A 23945-nucleotide genomic window follows, 5' to 3' on the forward strand; every position below is an offset into this window, starting at 1 on the left:
CCCGAGAGTCAGCTTACTGTTTTCCTTTGTTTTCCTCTTTTCCTCTCTGCGCATACGCACATCTGGGATGAACATGTGTTCCTCCCCCTTACTCAGCTCAGTGGTTGGTCTATTACTCCCTCGGCAGAATGAGATGACTCGACTGCTAGCTTGACATGGCCAGCTGGGGGCAGCTTCTCACCACTACCAAGTCCCCTCTGCCAAATCACTGCCATTTCTTTGCAGGACATCTCAACACCAGAAATTTGCTGTAGGAACAACTTGCTAGGGGCACTGGAGAGCTGGGAGGGGCAGGTGAGCAAGTGGGCTGTCACAGGGGGATGGTGATGGGTGGGCAGGCACTGGATGGGCAATGAGCGGGAGTTGGTTCTGACCCAAAAACTGAATGGGCAGTTTGGCTGTGGTTGTGAAAAGAGCATCCCATTTTGTGAGTGGAGTGGAAGGCAATAGCGCGAAGGCAATGACAGTGTGTGTGTGTGTGTGTGTGTGTGTGTGTGTGTGTCAAAATGGGAAGCCCATGCTGCTGCTCTGCAAGTGTTTATTTTTTTAGCCACATTGCTTAATGTTTGAGGGTGTCTTGCTCTGAAAATAAGGGCAGCTTTGGGAAGCAATGGGGTGGGATGTCAGCTTTTTTTAAAATTAAAAAGACTTGTTTTGAGTTGCATTCAAATCCTTGCTCATCAAGCAGATTGCAGTTTGCAGCTGCATTTAGGTGTGGGTCTGATGCACCACAGAAATGGGGCTGTGTGGACAGGAAAATTTGGAGTCCAAACTGGGAAAAACCTCATCTCAGCATTACTCTTTGCACAACATCTGTATCGGCTTTGGGGGGAACATTGCTGTGACTCTCCATCCAAATGCACGCCTCACATGACCAGAAACACCATGAAATCATCCACCCCACCCATTACCACCCACCTCTGACAGCTCACTCACACACACACACACACACACACACACACACACACACACGGCTTTCCATCCAGCGCTTGCAGCTTGTTGTCCCTGCAGCAAATTTCCAGTGTTGAGATGTCCTGCAAAGAGATGGTGGCAACTTGGCAGTGGGGACTCAGTGGTGATGAAAAGGCTGCCCCCAGCTGGCTGCGTCGAGCTAACGACATCAAGTCATCTATGACCTGTTACTTGTTTATATGTACACTGTGAGCTTATTTACCAGAGACAAATTCCTTGTGACAAACACTTGGCCAATAAAGAAATCTAATCTAATCTAATCTAATCTAATCTAATCTAAAAAATTCTAAAGAACACTTATTTCAAAGTAAATACACTTAGGATCAATTGATAAATGCACAAAATTCCTCTACACTACACTCAAACATTGCAAACATAGTAACATGGAATAATTGTAAAGGAATGTATAAATTGCAACAGCTGCTGCAAATCTGTGGCAAAATGTGTTTGAATATTCCTAAAAATACATTTATTATACAAATTGGCATTATATTCTTGCTATTTTATGAATGCAGTTTAAAATATTTTCCTTGCTGCCTTGTGTTTAATAGGGAATTCTTAAAATCAGATGAAATGTTCCTTTTGATTCTGTAGTTGTTTCATTTGAATAGCAACATACCGTACATTATTTTACAGATGTTCTAAAATGTTAAGTTTGTATGTAAGGTTTTCACAAAGCATGGTGGAGTATAATTAAAGTGTAATTACCAGTAAGTAATTTTGCCTGTTACATAGGAAAAATCCTGGGTTCTATTGTTATTCCCGCATTAATAAATTAACAATGTCCCTTTCCAGCACAAATGAATCCATGCCCTTAAGTTATCTTGGTTCTGTTTCTTTTCTTTGATGAAAATTTCTTTTTACATCCATATTAACAAATTAATGACAAAGACCCCCTATGAAGTTGACAGAATTTCTTATACAGTAGCTTATTAAATCACAGCACCACCTAATTAGTTAACAGAATACATTTTTGACATATTCTGAAAACTAGTTACAATTCTTTAACTGTATGACTCCAATTTCTATAGTCTGTGTTTGGAAAAGGTCACCAAGTTGTTTAAGCTTTCTGAAATCTGAAGAGATATTTTTCATGAAATATGGGCAGTCATATCATTTAATGGCTATGCAATTATCAGTAATTAGAAATGTACATATATACATACACACATGCATGCATGCATTTTTAAATAGTTTTAGGACCTCAAGCAATTATTGCATTATTATCTTGCTAAGGTCACAATGAATACTAAGTCATGTGTATATTTTAAACTTTAGGGATTAGTGTTTGCATCTAACAACTCTAAAAATTTAACAGGCCATTATTACTTATTTGATAAACAATGGTTTAAAAATCTTGTCTGAATCAAATGAAAATGCTTTATCATATATTTTTAACAGAATTGTTAGAACAAAATCTTACAAGAGAATTTAATATAACTGGTATTATATTAATTTCCCCTAATAATGAGAAAACTATATATACATTTTAAAAAGAAACCTATCCCTTTATTTTAATGGCTAGCTTGATGCACTATGATGCAAATACACATTTTAATAAGGCTTGATTTACAGATGTTGGCAAATGGAACTTTTTATTATTATTATTTATTTATTTAATTTGTATACCGCCCTTCTCCAACAGGACTCAGGGCGGTGAACAGCCACAGTAAAACACAACATATAAAATTTAAAAGCAGTTTAAAAAACATTAAATAATTTTGGCCATCAATTTAAAACAACCCAATTAAAACCAATTACAAATTAAAAGCGCAAGGATGGGATCAAGCCAGCCGGGCTAGATGAAATAGATGTGTTTTCAGGGCCCGACGAAAAGTCCGGAGGTCTGGTATCATGCGTATCTCTGGGGGTAGGTCGTTCCAGAGGGCAGGTGCCGCCACAGAGAAGGATCTCCCCCTGGGGGTCGCCAGCCGACATTGTCTGGCCGACGGCACCCTGATGAGGCGCTCTCTGTGTGAGCGAACTGGCCGGAGGGAGGCTATTGGCGGCAGAAGGCGGTCTCATAGATACCCCAGCCCTAAGCCATGGAGAGCTTTAAAGGTGGTCACCAACACCTTGAAGTGCACCCGGAAGACCACAGGAAGCCAGTGCAGCTCGCGCAGGTGAGGTGTCACATGGGAGCTCCCCGTCACTCCGATAATCCTCCGCGGGGCCGCATTCTGGACCAACTGGAGCCTCCGAGTGCACCCCAAGGGGAGCCCCATGTAGAGAGCATTGCAGTAGTCCAGGCGGGAAGTGACGAGTGCCTGAGTGACCGTGCGTAGGGAGTCCCGATCTAGAAAGGGACACAACTGGCGTATCAGGCGGACCTGATAAAAAGCCCCCCTGGGGCCGTCATATGCTCTTCTAAAGACAGCAGTGTATCCAGGAGGATGCCCAAGTTGCGAGCCCTTTCCGTGGGGGCCAATGATTCGCCCCCAATAACCAGCGATGGCACCAGCTGGCTATATCGGGATGCCGGAAGCCACAGCCACTCGGTCTTGGAAGGGTTGAGTCGGAGCCTGTTTCTCCCCATCCAGGCCCGCACGGCCTCCAGGCACCGGGACATCACTTCAAGGGCATCATTGGGGTGGCCTGGGGTGGAGATGTACAGCTGGGTGTCATCAGCGTACTGATGGAAATCCACCCCAAAGCCACGGATGATCTCACCCAGTGGCTTTACATAAATGTTGAACAGAAGGGGCGAGAGACCGACCCTTGCGGCACCCCGCAAACAAGGCGCCTCGGGGTCGACCGCTGCCCCCCTGCCAACACAGATTGCGACCGGTCAGAGAGGTAGGAGAAGAACCACCGCAAAACGGTGCCCCCCCAACCCCTCCAACCGGTGCAACATGATACCATGGTTGATGGTATCAAAAGCTGCTGAGAGATCTAACAGGACCAGGATAGAGAAGCAACCCCTATCCCGAGCCCTCCAGAGATCATCCACCAACGTGACCAATGCCGTTTCCGTGCTGTACCCAGGCCTGAAGCCAGACTGGAGCGGATCTAGATAGACAGCTTCATCCAGGTACTGTGGAAGCTGCCGCGCCACCACACTCTCAACAACCTTCACAGTAAAACGAAGGTTGGAGACTGGACGATAGTTAGCCAAAACAGCCGGATCCAGAGAGGGCTTCTTGAGGAGGGGCCTCACCACCGCTTCTTTCAAGGCGGCCGGTAGGACACCCTCACTCAAGGAAGCGTTAATAATCCTCTGGAGCCAGCCTTGTGTAACCTCCCGGGAAGCCAGCACTAACCATGAGGGACACAGGTCCAATAAACATGTGGTCGCGTTCAGCCGTCCCAGAATCCTGTCCACGTCCTCGGGAGCCACAGGATCGAACTCCTCCCAGATAACACTCTCAAGACCTGCCTCAGTCATCTCGTCTGGACTTACCCAGTCAGAGGCCAGGCCTTCCCAAATCTGAGCGATCTTGTCATGCAGATACTGCACATAATCCTCAGCTTGACCCTGCAAGGGATCATCCCGTGCTCCCAGATGGAGGAGGGAGCGGGTCACCCTAAACAGGGCGGCTGGGCGATTATCTGATGATGCAATAAGGGCGGCAAAATAGCTAGATTTTGCCGCTTTTATCGCCGCTAAGTAGGTCTTAATATGAGACCTCACCTGTGTTCGGTTGGATTCGAAACGGCTGGTCCTCCAACCGCTCTCCAGGCGTCTTTTCCGACACTTCATCTCCCTCAGCTCCTCGGAGAACCAAGGAGCTAGGTGAGTTCGGTGCCGGGTCAGAGGTCACAAAGGCACGACGGTCCAAAGCCCCAGTGGCCGCACTGTCCCAGGCGGCCACTAGGTCTTCAGCCGAGTCATGAGCCAGAGTCTCAGGAAATGGCCCAAGCTCCATCTGGAACTTATCAGGATCCATCAGGCACCTGAGATGGAACCACCTAGTCGGTCCCGCCTCCCTGCGGCGGGGTGTAGCGGTTAGAAAGTCTAGTCAAAGGAGTGAGTGGTCAGATCATGACAAGGGTTCGATGACTATATCCCCTATATCAAGGCCACTTGACCACTGACCAGAGATAAAAACTACATCCAGAGTGTGCCCACCTATGTGAGCACCTATATTTTGTCTGCACCTATATTTTGCAGCACGCTTGCAAAGCATGCCAAGACCATTTTCTAAAAGTGGATGGGATTAGGATTATAGATCAGATTTTTAAAAAAGTCCTAACCCCCACCCCCCCACCCACAAAGGTTGGGATGTAATGGTCAGGCCACTGGATTGCATGAAGGAGATTCAAGTTCTACTCCATCCTTGGACCTAAAAACTCAGTAGATGCCTTTGGGTTTTTGTAGCGTGGAAAATAAAATGGAGAAATACTATGTGTGCTGACCTGAGCTCCAGAAGGAAAGGTGTAATATGAATCTAATAAATAAATCATTAAAATCGTCTATCATACATTAACCTTATAACCATAAATAACAGCATTTAACAACGTGAGAAGCGCTTGAACACTGTCAATAAATAAAATAATTGCTAATTCCACAAAAATGCATTTTAAAAAAAAACTAATACTGTAGGCGTCGCTAAACGCAGCTAAAAAGAAGGCGGTGCTGAAGAGATGACAGTCAGGGAAGTCTCTCGAATGATGGCCACGCCTCTTGCAGGCTAAGGACCGCCCATTCTGGGTGAAAGAACTCACGGCCTAGGGACTTTTTTCAAAGAGAAGAGGGACTTCAAGAAGGCTTCCAATCGACTCTCTTCGCTTTCCAGGAAGCAGATTAGAAATCCGGTCGCTGGTTAAGGGCGACTAAACGACCCGAGCTCCAGCCAGCATTGGCCGCGTCTCGGTCACGTGATCACCCCGCCCACTCGCCGAGCCCATTGCCTCCCGGCCTTTTCCTCCGTCCGCTGTTCAGCCCTGCGCGCTTTAGGCGGTAGGTACAATTGCCGCGGTCGGTGGTCACGTGCTGTTCGTGTTGGGACGCGTGGCCCAGGATTGTGGCTTTGCTGCCGGGTTGCATCCCTGCGGCGTCCGAAGCTGCGGCTTCATGTCATTGCAGCTTGAGTGGAATGCTGCGTTTGGAGAACGCGATTCTCGGGCTGTGAGAGTAACGAGTTTGAGTGTTACATTATAGGTTAGCAAGATGTAAAAATTGGCCATCACATGGGCGAAAAGCACATCTGGGCTCGAAAAGCTCACCTTAACTTTCATTCCATGACTGACAACAAAGAAGGTGGTACTTTTACTGGAAGTAGTTTTGCGGCGCTGCAGGAATCGCTTAACTATTTAAGTCCTAACTCCCGTATTCAGTCCGTCTCCAAACCAGCTGCTTCCAAACGGGAGTCCTCTCGGTTCCATCTGGTGGATCTCGGTTCCATCGCTGCAACCAGCACAGGTCAGGTAGTTCTTCAAGACAGCTGGAGGGTGCCAGACTGGGGAAGATGGTCGCAGATTAAATAATGTTGAATCCTAACGGATTTAGGACCACTGCTCTATGATTTAGAAATATGATAGCATTCAGCTAAATAGGTAACAAAATAACTAGTTCATAAAATTAACACCAAACTGCTTCTTACTTTTAGTGCAAAGAAAAGTAGCTTCCTTGATCTAAATACCCTCAGCCAGAAATCAACTATTTAAAACATTGCTGTGCTGTGTATTTCTTACTAAACTCTTCCAAGAAATATATGGGTAATATTTTGAAATACAAATCCTATAATTTCTGAACATTGCCACTGTTATATGTGTCTGGAGTCTGCTATTTATGACCGAACCTGAAGTTATCGCTGCTGCAGGACACACATTCATTTGCCAATACAACTGACCACAGAAATACTGCAGTGCTTCCCTATCTATCTTCCTGCTTCTCCCTGCCCTGCAAGTATTTTCCTCTGACCAATAGCTCCCCACCAGCTATAGGCCTGATTCCCATCCTATCACATCCCACACACTCATCTTCACTTATCTTTTGAAAAATTCTGGGCCTTCCATAGTACTGAAATGTCACGGGTGTTTCCAGGATTGCTGTGGCTACTTGCCTACTCACAAACAGTATGGTTTCAATCAAGCCATCTCCTGTTTGTAATTACCTGCAAGCCTCCCCCCCTAGTTAATTGCAGGTTAACTCCCCATATAAGCAAGGACCTTTTCGCTTGCTACTCGGGCCTAGACTCCGGTTTAGGCCTAAATGCACAGCTCCTGCAGGAAGCTCAGTGCAAATGCTGCAGATGGGAGAAGAATGCAGATAAGGACTCCAGACGCCGTTGCTGAGAAACTCCCACGGATGCTTGCCTTTTGCTGTTTTGTAGCACGCAAGCTATCATCGGGACTGCTGTTGCTGGACCTTCTTCCTCCCACAAGCTTCAAGCAATGTTTGCTGTTTGAACTGTTTTTATTTCAGGTGACTTTTAGCTGTGAAGTTTGTGCTGCCCCTTCTATTACCTCGATGATGTATCGATGCCGAAGCTGCTTATCTTCATGTTAGCTTTATTCTCTTGTGAACTGTTCGGTACTGTGGAGAGGAATCTAGGGAGATAGCCTTGCTTCACATAACCAAAGACTTTGTTTTTAATGTGCTTTCTTAAAGACATAGTGCTTTTTAAATGTTTTAAAGTAAATTATATTTTTACACAAGATGCCTCGTGTCAGATTTATTTCAGTCTCAGTGTGTTTGCTCATGAGCTGGTTCACGGTCCGGGGTGTTGTAGAAATAAAGAACTGAGGGACATTCCTGGGTCAGACAGATCTGTTTATTTTTGCGCAAAGATTCAGGGCTTTGTTTGAAAGTTGCAACCTGAATGAAGATTGGTCATTTTTCTATTACTTAAATATGTTTTCAAGACAAAGAGTTCCATGAGCCTTTTCCGGCTTCCATATATGGTTACATTAAAAATACATTTCACTTACATTACACTTTACTAATTATCAAACCATTACATGCTACTTAATACAATTATTTTGGCTATACATTTTCACTACTTCATGATTTAACCATTATACCTTAACTAACCCATCACTTCATGTTTTACAACTGTTCTTTAAAAGCTGTAATGTGTAAATGCAGAAATTATGACTATACTTTTTAAACAATAAATAACTTTTTGCATCCCCTGTATCCGTCCAGATGTTCACATTTGATTCTGTTAAGAAGATGTATAGAATCAGAGAGTTGGACACAGGGCCATAGGTCAAGTGATTAGGGGGACATCCATGAACTAATTGCTCAGTTTTATTCTCCAAACTCCATTCTTAACTTTTCTGCTGGATGACAGCTGAGCCTTATCAGAAGATATATTTGACTAATAAGGCAGTCCAGCTGCTTTTAGCCAGCACATATCTTTAAGTGAATAGATGAGCTCATTCAAAGGTTGCTTAGAGTTCATAGGATTTGATCTGACTTTATATATCTGACTTGGAATGATTATTTCTTTTATTCACCTTTTATCTTCTCTTATTTATCCTGATGCCATCTCATATTCCCCCCTTATGGAAGTTTTTCCATGCATAAACTTTCATTACTGCTTACACAACATTCAATGTCTTCTAATACACAAATCTAATATCTATCACTCCACACAATACATAACATATGATTAATCTAAGCAAGATAGTATTCTCTCCATTCTTTTCCAGACCCCATCTCAACATATGTGTCTGTATCCTGAGCTTTTTCTTCCATCAGGCGCTCTGTTAACATGAATGCCTGCTCCTTTTGCATCTCTTTTACTGCTCTGATAGATAGCTGTCTTAGTACAGGGATAACACAAGGAATAAAAACCAAGCCTGCTACAGAACAAATCAACAAAAACAATATTTGCTTAATCCACCCGGACCCAGGCACCCAAGAAAACCACATGTCCGATGTGTGTAATCTTTGACCTATCTTGGATGCCCTATCCTGTAAATCCTTGGCAATTCCTCTAACCACACCTGATTTGTTCATGTAGAAGCAACAATCTTCTCCCAGAAATAAACACACACCTCCTCTTTCTGCGGTTAGGAGGTCTAAGGCACGTCGGTTTTGTAAGACCACTGCAGCCAATGAGTCTATTTGATCTTGGACCTCTACTATCGTCCCAGCTATCTGATTCAAACTTTCTTGAAATTCCTCTGACAGTTGTTGAAACTGAACTACTGAGTGTGTTAAACCACCTATCCCTGTACCCACTGCAGTTCCTATTCCCATGACTACTAATAGTGGGATTAGGATGGGTACCCGTTTTTGAACATGTCCCATGAGAGGAACAGGGATGGTGTTTTCTCCACTGACAACACCTATTTTAGGAAAAAGGTGTACTAGTGTGCATGTTCCAGTCCAATTTGTTGGTAAACATAAATACGCATTTGTCCCACAATAAAAGAAAACTCCCTTTTCCCCTACACACACACCTATGTTCATGGAGAAAGCATGGGCTCGATGGTCTTTTCCATTAGTCCAGACTCCCAAAGTCCCTGCTACAAACATTCCGGCCAGAGGCTGTAATGGGACTTCTAGGGAAGGGTCCCTTTGCTTATCTCTGATGATTGGGCCTTCTAGAAGATATCGGGAGGTACCATTCCCTGGGGGAAAGAGGACACACATGCCAGTGCTGGATCTAATGGAGAGCCAGAGAGGGAAACGAGGGGGTTGAAATGGATTGGGGCACCTTTCCAGGGAGGCATTTCCGGATCCCTTCCATCCTCCCCATCTTGTGATGAAGGCAGTTGGTGGTGGGGAGAAAGAGACCTTATGACGAGATGAGTGATGTGCAGAAGGAAAAAGATCTTTGGTTAGTTTTACATCTATAAGGTCTGTTTTAGGACCAAAGGAAATTTCTGATGGACATTGTTCTTCTGTGAGGGATCCTACAGGCCTACCAGATTTCTGATGTCTCTTTACACACAGTGAAGGTGTCCCTATGAGTTCCACACCCGTGGCTATCGGGCCAGCAATAGGAAGGCGGCTTTTTCCTAGCCGTTGGAATGCCTTAAAAAAATCTTCTTGTATTGGAGACACTGGTGCTTTATTCCTACTATCTTTTTCAAGGACTATTGTAGCTTTTGTCCTTGCCCAAAGTTGTGGTTTGACAGGAACTGCATGATAAGATGAGGGGCTAGCAGATAAACACAACCAGCATTTTTCACCAAGGTTAGGGTCATACTGATTAACAAGGTCTTGACCCACTTCCAGTATCTTTGATATGTAATCTCCCCTTCTCAGTTGTTGCATGGGCCCATTCTCCTTTTCTATTCCCCCCGGTACTGGGATTGTTAGACTCTTGACTTTAGGTTTAGGAGTGGGTTTGGGTCTAAGGCTCCCTCCCCACCTTATGATACCACGCTGTTGGCGGGAGCGGACTTTATCCAAAGGGTCCCCATTCAGTGTTGTGATGCTGTTGTTTCCCGTAGGATTTTTGACATCTTCAATTCCTTCTACAGGGACAAGGGGAATTTCTTGAACATCCACACAACATGGGGAACTACTGTTCAAGTTAGCATCACTCACTAGACCCTTGGCTAATAGTACCCACAACCCCAAATAAATCATCATGACTTTATTCCCACACCCACAGGGCCTTTAAGAGCGCAAGACCCGAATTTTACACGTTCACCAAGTCCGGAAGATCTGTAGAAGTGTATGTAACTTGGGTGAGGTCAATTTCAGGTGGATCCCTGGGTTTCCCACAGAGCAAGTCCTTGTACATATAAAACAATACTCCCAGAAGTACTAAACCAGTGATGGCCCAGAGTCCCCACACCCAATCTTCCCAAACCATGAGTGTGTGTGTGTTTTTGATAAATGCTTGCTGAATACTATCACTGTTAATGGGTGTTACATTAAAATCTACAATTGTGGAATGTTGTCTTTCTCCGTTCCAAGCTTCGGCTGTGCGTAGAGAACCAGCTTCCGGGGTGGTTCAGCAAAGCTTGATGATCACCACTGCGCGTTGCCGGTAGGGCTCAGCAAGATGTCTTCTTGAACCTCAACACCAAGGGCCGGTCAGTTGTTGTCACCTGGTATGTGGCTGGATCACTTTGGTCTGCGGGCTTCAGTCTCGTCCAGTGGATCCAGGACCGTCCTTCCAGGGTCTTAACTGCAAGAGGTGAACACATCACAACAGTATATGGCCCTTTCCATCTAGGTTTTAAAGGCTCATTTTTCCAATGTTTTATCCATACTCTATCTCCTGGTTTGTAGTTGTGACCTGCAGTGGTAATAGGAGGGGGTCTGCATTCCTGCATATAATGCCTCAGTTTGTTGACATGATTGTTGTGCTGTTGTAACTGCAAAAGTAATTTTCTTGCTTCTACCCCCCCTTTTTGCACTAAATCTGGCCAGCCTTGAAAATGATGCTTGAACAAGGCAGGGGGTCTCCCATACAGAAGTTCAAAAGGAGACAGCTGGTATTTGGTTCGAGGAGCTGTTCTGAAAATGTACAAGGCCATGGGGAAAACTTGAAGCCATGGCAAGTGGGTTTCTAAGCACAGTTTTGTAATGATTGCTTTCAATGAGCGATTAGCCCTCTCACATTTCCCGCACAATTGAGGCCGAAATGAACAATGATACCTCCATTTCAGGCCTGCAGCTTCAGCCAAGTGGCGATTTATACGTTGCACAAATTCTGGGCCATTGTCAGAGCTGATGGTAGATGGACATCCAAATCTAGGGATTATTTCCTTTAAAAGAAAGCGTGCTACTTGTATAGCTAACTTATTTCGAGTGGGGAAGGCCTCTATCCATCCAGAGTAAGTGTCAATGAAAATGAGCAACGCTTTATAACCATGGCATTTGGGCATGTCAGTAAAATCCACCATTAAATAGTCCATGGGTAAGTAGGAGATTGGCTGCTGTCCTGGTGGTAAGCGCGGTCCTTGCTTAGCATTCACTTGTGCACACGTAGGACATTGGGAAGTTGCCTTGGCAACCAGACTCTGCAAGTTGGGTATGTAGAATGTTGCTTGCAACTGTTGGGCCAAAGCAGTTTTGCCACTATGTGAGGTTTGGTGTGCCTCTGATACTAAAGGCCAGGCAAGCGAAACTGGTACCACTAAGCGATTGTCTGGAAGAGTATACCATCCCCTCACCAAGCTGGCTTTCAAATCTCCTTCAGCTTTCTCTTTCTCTACCTGAGTATAGGTGGGATAAGATCTTTCAATGTAGGATTCAACTTCTTGTGCCATATAGAGATAATAATCATTCCTATCCAGAGGCAGGTGTGCTGCCAATTTGGCCTCTCTATCAGCAAATCGATTGCCTTGTGCAACGAGTGTGTCTGCTTTCTGATGCCCCGGACAATGAATGACAGCTAAGGATTTGGGAAGTTGTGCAGCAGAAATCAGTCTTTTAATTAAAGGGGCATGTTGAATTGGTTTGCCTGTAGAGTCAGTGAAGCCCCTTTCCTTGTAAATAGCTGCATGTGCTTGAATAGTCAAAAAGGCATATTTACTGTCCGTGTACACATTAATAGTCTTTTCTGTGGCTAATTCTAATGCTCGGATGAGTCCCCACAACTCAGCTGCTTGGGCACTGGTACCCACTGGAAGAGAGGCACTTTCAATAACTGCGTGTTGGCTAACTATAGCATATCCTGCATAACGAGCTCCATTCTCCATAAAGCTTGAGCCATCAGTAAACCATGTAAGCTGAGCATTTGGAAGAGGGGTGTCAGTCAAATCTGGTCTACAGGAATACTGATGATCTAACACATGTAGACAGTTATGCAGCGGAAGGGATGCATCAGGAATTGGCATAAGGGTAGCTGGATTGATCGTAGCACATTGGTGAAGACTTATCTGGGGGTTTTCTAACAGCAGAGCCTGATATTTATGCAATCTCTGGTTACTTATCCACAAGTGTCCTTTGTTTTCTAGGATTGTTTGCAACGCATGGGATGTATAGACTGCTACTTCTGAGGTAAAAGTCAGTTTGTTTGTGTCTCTCATAAGTTCTGCCACAGCGGCCAAAATTTTAAGACAGTGTGGCCAGCCTTGAGCCGGGCTGTCCAATTGTTTGGATAAGTAAGCCACTGGCCGTTGCCATGATCCTTGCTGTTGAGTTAATACCCCTATTGCCACATTCTGACGGACATCCACATAAAGACGAAAGGATTTGGAAAGGTCTGGCAACCCTAAAGCTGGAGAGGATGTAAGTGCTTCTTTTAAATGACTTAATGCATTTGTTTGTTCTTTGCCCCATTCAAACGGGTCTGTTTCTGCTCCCCGGGTTGAAGCATACAGGGGTTTGGCAAGTAAGGCAAAATTAGGAATCCACAAGCGACAAAAGCCCATGACTCCCAAAATGCCTCGCAGTTCTTTTCGATTTTTCAGTGGGGGCAGCTGCAAGATTGCCTGTTTCCTAGGTAATCCTAAATTTCTCTGACCTTGAGATAGCGTGTATCCCAAATACGTAACCTCTTTCTTTACTAATTGAGCCTTTTTTCTTGAAGCTCTGTATCCACAGTCTTTCAGTAATTCAAGGAGGGTTTGGGTATTTTTGAAACAGTTCTCCTGAGTGGTTCCTGTTACTAACACATCATCTACATATTGAAGGAGACAGTCCCCTTCCTGAACAGGTTGGAAGTATTGCAAGTCCTGAGCCAAGGCGTGCCCAAAAAGGGTAGGAGAATTCTTAAAGCCTTGGGGTAATCTGGTCCAGGTATACTGGCAATGTCTACGCAATTTAGAGTCTTTCCATTCAAAGGCAAACAAGTCTTGGCTATCAGGATGTAAGGGTATAGTGAAGAAAGCGTCTTTTAGGTCTATGACGGAAAACCATGCGGCTGAAGGAGGGATGGTCCCCAGCAAAACGTAGGGATTAGGCACTATCGCGTGTAGCGTGACCACGGCGGCGTTAATTAACCTTAAATCTTGCGCCGGTCTCCAGCCCCCATCTGGTTTTTTTATGGGCAAAATTGCTGTATTCCATGGGGATTGAGTTTGTCTGAGTATCCCAGCAGCTAAGTATTTGTCAATTAAAACTTGAATGGCTTCTGCCGCTTCTTGAGGAACATAATACTGAGGTACTCTGATGGGCTTGTATCCTAATTTCAGTTTAACTTCTACTGGGGAGGCAAATTTTGCTAGCCCAGGGGGGTTATCTTCTGCCCACAGAGTAGGAACATTAAATTCTTTCCATAAACTTTCCTGAGTTGAATCTTGCATTAACATTAATCGCCAAGTTTCTTCCACTGGATGTGACACTGTTAAATACTGTCCATTTTCATTAAAGGACATGGTGGCTCTTAATTTAAAAAGTAGATCTCTTCCTAATAGAGGAACTGGGCATTCAGGCATATACAAGAATTGGTGTTCTACTAGGCCGTTCCCAACCTTGCATTTAACTGGTTTCAGGAGGCTGTGTGTGGCTGGGGTGCCTGACACTCCTTGAACTCTGACTTTTTCCTTTGACAAAGGGGCTACTTGTTTATTAACTACTGATCGGCTGGCTCCGGTATCAATCATCATGCGGACTTGACGTCCTCCCACCCATAAATCCATCATGGGCTCCGGGGGTGGGTCCGTGGGGCCCTGGCCTCTTCAGTCATCCCATTCCATTTCAGCCAGGCCGATTACTTCCTCATTCCGGTGTGACTGGCTGGGTGGAATGAATTGCCTGTCAGCCCCCCTTCTTCCTCTGCTATCTCCTCTATTTCCTCTCATGCTTCGTCCTCGAAAGACACCTCTCTGATTTCCTCTCATCATCTGTGATCCACGCCCGTAGGATTCTTCTCTGGATTCCCTTCTTCTACGGGGACATTGTCTTTGCCAATGCCCCTCTTCTTTACAAATTGCACATTGATTGGGTCCCAAAATGACCCCCTCGAGTGCCAGAGCTAACATCTCAGTCTTCTTTCTCTCTTTAGCAGCCTGTCTTTTTTCCTCTTCTTTCTCTCTGTTCAGATATACCTTTCTAGCCACTTCTAAAAGCTCAGTTGTATTCTTGCCTAGTGCTCCGTCCAAGCGCTGTAATTTCTTTCTAATGTCTGGAGCACTCTGGCTTATAAAACGTTCATTTAACATAAATCTATTTGCTGGATCTTCTATGGGTATTCCAGTATTTATTTTATAAGATTCTACTAATCTGGTTAGAAAACTTTCAGGACTTTCATCTCTTTCTTGAAATATTGTTGCAGTCTTAGCTTAATTAACAGGACCTTTTGCAGCTTCTCTTAAACTGTTTAAACACAAGAGGCGGTAATCATGTAATTGAGTTAAATGCTGAGCATTGTTTGCGTCCCACTGGGGGTCATTCTCAGCCCTCGCTCTTGTCTTGTCAGCTGCCTGATTCATATCAGGAAACATACGAGTTAATACCTTTTCTTTAGCAATCTTGAATTTTTCTCTATCTTCCATGGAGAGTAAGGTATTTAACAGTTGTTGAATATCTCCCCAGGTGGGCTTATGAGTTTGCATAATGGTGTTAAAAAGGTCTATAATTTCATATGGCTTTCGGTTAAACGGCCCATATTGCTGCTTCCAGTTAAGCAGGTCTGTAGTTGTAAATGGCTGGTACTGGAACAGTGAACGAATCGCAGGGGGGCCTTGACCATTCATTTCATGAGTCAACATCTCCCTTAAGGGGGCCAGCGTTTCTGCTTTCTTAAGACTGGTTTGACTTCTAGTTCTGGAGCTTATAGGTTGAGATTCTCCATCTGTTTCTTCCCCTTCACTTTTGACTTCTCTTTTGACTTGCAAATGACACTTTTGAGGTTGAATAGTTTTTGGCGTTTCATTTGCTGGCAGTGGTGGGGAAAGGTTTTGTCCTGGGGGTATGGGATGAGGGGGAGCATAAGGGGGAGGGCGACTAACTTCTTCTTCTACCTCCTGACTGAAAACTTTGTTTTTAGATATCTTTCTGTGGGTTTTATTTTTCTCTTTCATCAGGCACACTTTCACACACTCCTGCTGACATTTCTTAAGCCATGGGGGAGCTGCCTTTTGAGCAATCTGCCACTGGTCTATGTATGGAAACTGGTCCCAATGGCCCTCCCGAGTAATGACCCGATGTGCCTTGGATATCACTATTGGGTCCACTGACCCTTCTTCTGACCACCCTATGCCAAGAGCTGGCCATGTTTCTTTACATAACATCTCCAAGGTTTCGGGATTACACTGGGAGTCACCATAAGTTCCACTGTAGGCACTTTTGAAATTGGCTAACATACACTGCAACGGTGTCCGTGGGACACGGCTGTTTACCACCCCCATCCTAACAACACTACCCCTGGCTCACGACGCTGGACGTTCCGACAGTCGTCTATGAGAACCGCAGAGGTTTAACCACCCACGCCAAAGAAATTCCTCACTGAGAGCTTTAGGACGACACCTTGCTCCCTGGGGGGTTAATCACGCCCCCCCTTCCACCCAAAAGGGGTAGGTAACCTTTTTACTTATACTTGCCTGATGCTTTTCTTGTCCTGGTGGCCACCTGTGGAAAGGTACGGATCTGGTCTGACCTGAGGATCCTTGACTGGTCTGCTTCTTCACAGCAGGCTCACGGCGTCTTCTCAGCGAAAGATTCTTTTAGACTTCAATGGAGTCTTTGTGGCCGGCCTGTGAACGTTTCCCTGGAAAGGCGTCGAATCCTGCCGGGAGCAGCCGTCAGGCAGAACAAGTGTCTTTGTTCCTCAGTCCCTTCGTGGTCGCCAGAAAATGTTGTAGAAATAAAGAACTGAAGGACATTCCTGGGTCAGACAGATCTGTTTATTTTTGCGCAAAGATTCAGGGCTTTGTTTGAAAGTTGCAACCTGAATGAAGATTGGTCATTTTTCTATTACTTAAATATGTTTTCAAGACAAAGAGTCCCATGAGCCTTTTCCGGCTTCCATATATGGTTACATTAAAAATACATTTCACTTACATTACACTTTACTAATTATCAAACCATTACATGCTACTTAATACAATTATTTTGGCTATACATTTTCACTACTTCATGATTTAACCATTATACCTTAACTAACCCATCACTTCATGTTTTACAACTGTTCTTTAAAAGCTGTAATGTGTAAATGCAGAAATTATGAGTATACTTTTTAAACAATAAATAACTTTTTGCATCCCCTGTATCCATCCAGATGTTCACATTTGATTCTGTTAAGAAGATGTATAGAATCAGAGAGTTGGACACAGGGCCATAGGTCAAGTGATTAGGGGGACATCCATGAACTAATTGCTCAGTTCTATTCTCCAAACTCCATTCTTAACTTTTCTGCTGGATGACAGCTGAGCCTTATCAGAAGATATATTTGACTAATAAGGCAGTCCAGCTGCTTTTAGCCAGCACGTATCTTTAAGTGAATAGATGAGCTCATTCAAAGGTTGCTTAGAGTTCATAGGATTTGATCTGACTTTATATATCTGACTTGGAATGATTATTTCTTTTATTCACCTTTTATCTTCTCTTATTTATCCTGATGCCATCTCAGGGGTACCCCTCAACCCCATTCCCTAACATGAAACAAGTCATGTTGTTGCTCGGCCACATGATTCGATTGTGCAATCTTCTGCAATGTTCTGAAACCTCATTAAGAAAACAAAGCAGTTTGTCTCATAGCTGTACCCATCCACAAGTGGGCATGGGCAAAATGGCAGCTATTTTTGGGTCACCACCACCCAGCCCAGGGACAACTCATTCCATTTTGCTGATTTAATAAAGTTGCACTGTGCTGCAGCAAGATTCTGGAATTGCACCACTGATTGAGCAACCAGGTGACCTAGTGCTATGCAAGGCTTCGGAGCTCTTCAAAGGGTAAATGAGGAGGAGAGTATTTAGCCATGTGGAGTGGAATAAGGCCAAAAGCTTGGGAGGATATGGTGGGAGTCGGAAAAGGCCTGTGGGGACCCAAAGGGCACGAAAAGGACAGGGCTGTCTTAACAGCATTATGGGCCCCAGGCAAAGCAGTGTACTGGGGCCCCTACGACAACTACTCACAGGAATAAAAATGTAAATAGTCAATAAAATTAAACATGTATTTGCATGTTAGTATTAATTAAAAATGCAGTAAAATGTAATAAATATGTTGCTGTATTTATATGATACAAGTGCATTGAAGGGTTAACATACACAGATTAGTATGGGGCCCCTATGCTCAGGCCCACAGGCAAGTGCCCGTCAGGCCCATGCATTAAGACAGCCCTGGAAAAGGAACATGGGGTATCTTGGGGAGTGGGGAAGGCCTTGGGAAGGCAGGTGGGCCTGGGCCTGGGCCTATGCTAGGCCGCCAAGGCCCTCCCCCACCTCTGGCAATCTGCTCCACTTAATAACCTGCATGATAATTAGTAATTCAATGGGGAGAGCAGGGATGGGGGGGGGTTGTTAAGTGAGTCACTTCACTTAATGGTTGTTATGCCATGCAGCCATAGTGGGCAGGCTCCATTATGGTCATATCTCAAGGATTATCTGTATATATTGCTGGGCTTTGTGAAAAACAAGAAGTTTAGCTAGCTGTATCTTTGGCTTTCAAGACCTTTTGTGATCTTGTTCCAAATCAACAATAAAAAACTGGTTTGTTATTTCAACCAGTTCAGGTTATGGTGTTGTTGTTTATTCTGCTTTCTGATATTTGAAGAAAAGAATGCCTCTGGTAGAGAACAAGCATAGTTGAATATTAAGTTCACTAATTATCCAGTTGTTTACAGTTCAGTAAAAATGGCAAATATTGACAATGGCATGACAATGAGTGGCTTTGTCATCCATAACTTTGCAGCATTTATAATTTCAGATTTCATTCCAAACAGATGTAATTCATAACCATTACAAGGAGAATGTGGGTTTTAGTTACCCAATGTTTACATTTAGGAGGACTGTATAAATATGCAACATGTAGTCTGTTTTAGGTAGCCTAATGATTCAGTCTTCAAGGGTTGAAAGATATGAGTTGTAAGACAGTTAACCACACAGATACAGAATAATAGAGTTGGAAGGGACTTTGGAGGTCTTCTAGTCCAATTCGAGGATGAGACCCTATACCAGGGCTGTCAAACTCCCGGCCCTCGATGCGTCAGGTGTTGACCACACCCACATCAGGTTTAGCGAAGGGGGGAAAAGTCTGGATACGTCACATGATGCCCCAATGACGTCATGAGTTTGACACCTGTGCCCTATACCATTTTAGACAAACAGCCTAGTCTTTTCTTAAAAACATCCAGTGTTGGAGCATCCACAACTTCTGAAAGCAAGGTCTTCCACTAATTGATTGTTCTTACTGTCAGGAAATTTCTCCTAGGTTGCTTCTCTCTTTCAGTTTCCATCCATTGCTTCTTGTCTTGCCTTCTGGCGCTGTGGAAAATAGGTTGACCCCTTCTTTGTGGCAGCCCCTCAAATATTGGAACATTGCTATCATGTCACCCCAGTTCTTTTTTTCACTAGACTAGACATACCCAATTCCTGCAACCATTTTTATATGTTTTAGCTTCCAGCCCCCCAATCATCTTTGTTGCTCTTTTCTGCATAAGACACAACAGTGGCTAGCATTTCCAAAGAAATGTAAGGCAATGCACAGAAAATAGAATGGTGGAAAATCCTGAGGTTGGCACTGATGAGTCAAATGACCGTACATTCTTCCTTATTCACATACTTCAGAGACTGGAATAACATGGAATATTTCCATTGACTACTATTACAGTACAGTACTGTGTTAGGCATGTAAGAGAGCTAGTCTGATCTAGTGGTTAAGGCACCAGTCTAGAAACTAGGAGTTCTAGTTTCTAGTGAGTTCTCGCTAGTGACTGCTTTAGCCATGAAAGCTGGCTTGGTGACTTTGGGCCAGTCATTCTCTCTCAGCCTATGACATCAGGCTTGGTCTTGACAAGCCAACCAGTCTATCCCTGTTACAACTAAATAGAGCAACATTTGGTTGATCTGAAAAAAAGTGAATCCTGCACTTGTGGGAAAATGCTAGGAAGAAAAAAAATCTGTATTAGGAATGTAATACTATAGCTAAGAGGCACAACTAAATAAAAAATCCCTGATTTGTATCTGATCTCTGCCATGAATTTAATGGACAATCTTTGATGTCCTTTTGCAGTTTTAACTCTTTAAAACGCTAAATACAGGTAGCCCTCAATTTACAATAGTTTGTTTAGTGAACATTCAAAGTTACAGTGGCACTGAAAAAAGTGACTTATGACTTTTTTCTTACTTATGACTGTTGCAACATCTCCATGGTCACATGATCAGTATTCAGATGCTTGGCAACTGACTCCTATTTATGATGGTTGCAGTGTCCCAGAGTCATGTGATCATCTTTTCCATTCTTCTGGCAAGCAAAATCAATGGAGAACTCAGATTAATAATGGTATTACTAATTTAACAACTGCAGTGATTCACTTAATCACTATGGCAAGAAAGGTCGTAAAATGGGGCAAAACTCACTTAACAAATGTCTCACTTAGCAACAAATTTTGGGCTCAATTGTGGTCATAAGTTGAGGACTACCTATATTAAAATGGATAATATTTGATTGTGGCTATTATCTTCACAGTGCAGATGAAAACTAACTTTTCAAGTCAGCTGGCAGTGTTAAGAAGAATTTATGCAGAATATGAAAAGGCTTGGACATAATCTCAAAGTATGGGTTAACAGGAATATTTCACTTAAATGTTATCTCAAAGACTCAAACCTTTGGTACATTGGAAATTAAATGTGGCGATATTTCCAAATGTGAATGGAATTAGAATCCATTAGACTCAATAGTCAGAGAAATGACCTACAAGGTCCCTTCCAACTCTGTTAATCTGTAAATTGTCAGCTATCTGCATGTTGATGATAGTCCCTTTTACTCCATTTTTGGAACAGATTTTATAATACCGTGTTTCCCTGAAAATTTATTTATTTTTATTTATTTATTATTTGATTTGTATACCGCCCTACTCCCGAAGGACTCAGGGCGGTGAACAGCCAAGCAATAAAATACATAAATACACAAAATTTAAAACCAGATAAAATCAAATTAAATCATTTTGGCCCAGACAGATTAAAACACCCCAATAATTTAAAAACAGATTAAAATTTACATATTAAAAGAGGGAGGAGATTAGGCCAAGCCCGCTTGATGGAATAAAAAAGTCTTCACAGCGCGGCGGAAGGTGCGCAGATCCGGAATCCTCCGTATCTCTGGGGGGAGCTCATTCCAGACGGTAGGTGCCCCCACAGAGAAGGCTCTCCCCCTAGGGGTCGCCAGCCGACACTGTTTGGCTGAGGGCACCCAGAGGAGTCCCTCTTTATGAGAGCGTACTGGCCGGTGGGAGGCTATTGGTGGTAGTAGGCGGTCCCGTAGATAACCAGGTCCTAAGCCATGGAGCGCTTTGAAGGTGGTAACCAAAACCTTGAAGCGCACCCGGAAGACCACCGGGAGCCAGTGCAGCTCGCGCAGGAGAGGTGTCACATGGGAGCGCCATGACGCTCCCATTACCACCCGCGCGGCCGCACTCTGCGCCAGTTGGAGCCTCCGGGTGCTCCTCAAGGGGAGCCCCATGTAGAGAGCATTACAATAGTCCAGGCGGGAGGTGACGAGGGCATGAGTGACCGTGCGTAACGAGTCCCGATCCAGAAAGGGACGCAACTGGCGAATCAGGCGAACCTGATAAAAAATCCTCCCGGTCACGGCCGTCAGATGCTCTTCTAAAGACAGCTGTGAATCCAGGAGGACGCCCAAGTTGCGAGCCCTCTCCGTGGGGGCCAGTGATTCGCCCCCAATAGTCAGTGATGGCGTCAACTGACTATATCGGGACGTTGGAAACCACAGCCACTCGGTCTTGGATGGGTTGAGCCTGAGCCTGTTCCTCCCCATCCAGATCCGTACGGCCTCCAGGCACTGGGACATCATTTCAAGGGCATCGTTGGGGTGATCCGGGGTGGAGATGTACAGCTGGGTGTCGTCAGCGTACTGATGGTACTCCACCCGGAAACCACGGATGATCTCGCCCAGCGGCTTCACATAAATGTTGAACAGGAGAGGCAAGAGGACCGACCCCTGCGGCACCCCACATATGAGGGGCCTCGGGGTCGACCTCTGTCCCCCTGTCAACACAGACTGCGACCGGTCAGAGAGAAAGGAGGAGAACCACCGCAACACAGTGCCTCCCACCCCTAACTCTTCTAACCGGTGCAGCATGATACCATGGTCGATGGTATCAAAAGCCGCTGAGAGATCTAACAGGACCAGGACAGAGGAGCACCCCCTGTCCCGAGCCCTCCAGAGATCATCAACCAATGCGACCAATGCCGTTTCCGTGCTGTACCCGGGCCTGAAGCCCGACTGGAATGGATCCAGATACGTCGTTTCATCCAGGTGCTGGGGGAGCTGTTGCGCGACCACACTCTCAACAACCTTCGCCACAAAACGAAGGTTGGAGACCGGACGATAATTTACCAACATTGCCGGGTCCAGGGAAGGCTTCTTGAGGAGAGGCCTCACCACCGCCTCTTTCAAGGCGGCAGGAAAGACACCCTCACCCAACGAAGCATTTATAATCCCCTGGAACCAGCCTCATGTCACCTCCCGAGAAGCCAGCACTAACCAGGAGGGACACGGGTCCAATAAACAAGTGGTCGTGTTCAGTCTACCCAGAATCCTGTCCACGTCCTCAGGGGTCACAGGATCAAACTCATCCCAGATAACATTCTCAAGACCTGCCCCAGTCCCTCCCCCTGAGACTACCCAGTCAGAGTCCAGATCTTCCCGAATCTGAGTGATTTTGTCATACAGATATTGAACAAAATCCTCGGCTCTACCCTCCAAGGGGTCCTCCCGCGCTTCCTGGTGGAGCAGGAAGCGGGTCACCCTAAACAGGGCGGCCGGGCGATTATCTGATGACGCAATAAGAGCAGCAAAATAACTACATTTCGTTGCTTTTATCGCCACTAGGTAATTCCTAATATGAGATCTTACCAGTGTCCGGTCAGATTCAGAGCGACTGGCCCTCCAACTACTCTCTAGGCGTCTTTTCCGGCGCTTCAACTCCCTCAGCTCCTCAGTAAACCAAGGAGCTAAATGAGATCGGCGCCAGGTCAGAGGCCGCAAAGGCACGACCCGGTCCAGAGCTCCAGCGGCCACCCTATCCCAGGCGGCCACTAGGTCTCCAGTCGAGGCATGTGCCAGAGCCTCAGGGAATGGCCCAAGCTCCATCTGGAACCTATCAGGTTCCATCAGGCGCCTGGGGCGGAACCATCTTACCGGCTCCGCCTCCCTGCGGCAGGGTGTAGCGGTTCGAAGGTCGAGACGAAGGAGAGAGTGATCAGACCATGACAAGGGCTCGGTGACTATATCCCCTATCTCGAGATCACTCAACCACTGTCCAGAGACAAAAACCAGATCCAGCGTGTTTCCCCCCGTGTGGGTAGGGCCATGAATTAACTGGGTCAGGTCCATAGCTGTCATGGAAGCCATGAACTCCCGAGCCACCTCAGACGCCTCGCCCACGGACGGCAGGTTGAAATCCCCCATGACCATAAGCCTGGGGATATCAACCGCCACCGCGGCGATGACGTTGAGTAGCTTGGGCAGGGCTGCTGCCACGTGGCAGGGAGCCAGGTACGTGATCAGCAAACCCATCTGAACCCCGTGGCCCCATTTCACAAGGAGGGATTCACAGCCGGTCGTCTGAGGGACAGTGGCCTCCCTCGGTTTCAGACCTTCCTTAATGATAACCGCTACCCCCCCGCCCCTCCCCTGTGACCTCGGCTGATGGAAAGCAAGGAAACCTGGAGGGCACATTTCAATGAGGGGAACCCCCCCTCCAGGCCCAACCAGGTCTCCGTAACACCTGCCAGGTCCGCACCCCCCTCCTGAATAAGATCACAAATGAGGGGGGCTTTATTTACTACGGACCTGGCATTGCACAGCATCAGCCGAAGGCCTGGGCCCTGAGGGTCTATGCAACCTGGGAGACGGGTGGAGCTTTGGGGGCCGGAGCACGCCATTGCTCGTAAACAGCAAGTGCGCGCTCCCCTAACACGATATGGCCCCCTGCTCCCACCATATCTACCTCTCCCACCCACAGTATTGATATTCAAAACACTATCC

At 45.4% G+C, this 23945-nt stretch overlaps 1 protein-coding gene across 4 annotated transcripts in view; it reads left to right on the forward strand.

Moving 5' to 3' along the window:
• Positions 1 to 3555: 3555 nt before the first annotated feature.
• Positions 3556 to 23945, forward strand: part of CBR4 (carbonyl reductase 4) — a 63240-nt gene continuing 42850 nt past the window's right edge. For 2 of the 4 annotated variants that reach the window (XM_034442679.3, XM_034442678.3), the window contains exon 1: positions 3556 to 5872. The gene's annotated coding sequence lies outside the window, so the exon portion shown is untranslated. Of the gene's footprint in view, positions 6335 to 12958; positions 13064 to 23945 lie in introns of those variants that run through there. The other 2 variants (XM_087875159.1, XM_087875158.1) reach the window with 2 other exon arrangements.

This window comes from Pantherophis guttatus, chromosome 8 (genome assembly GCF_059756535.1).
Source record: "Pantherophis guttatus breed Tessera chromosome 8, ASM5975653v1, whole genome shotgun sequence".
NCBI lineage: Eukaryota > Metazoa > Chordata > Lepidosauria > Squamata > Colubridae > Pantherophis > Pantherophis guttatus.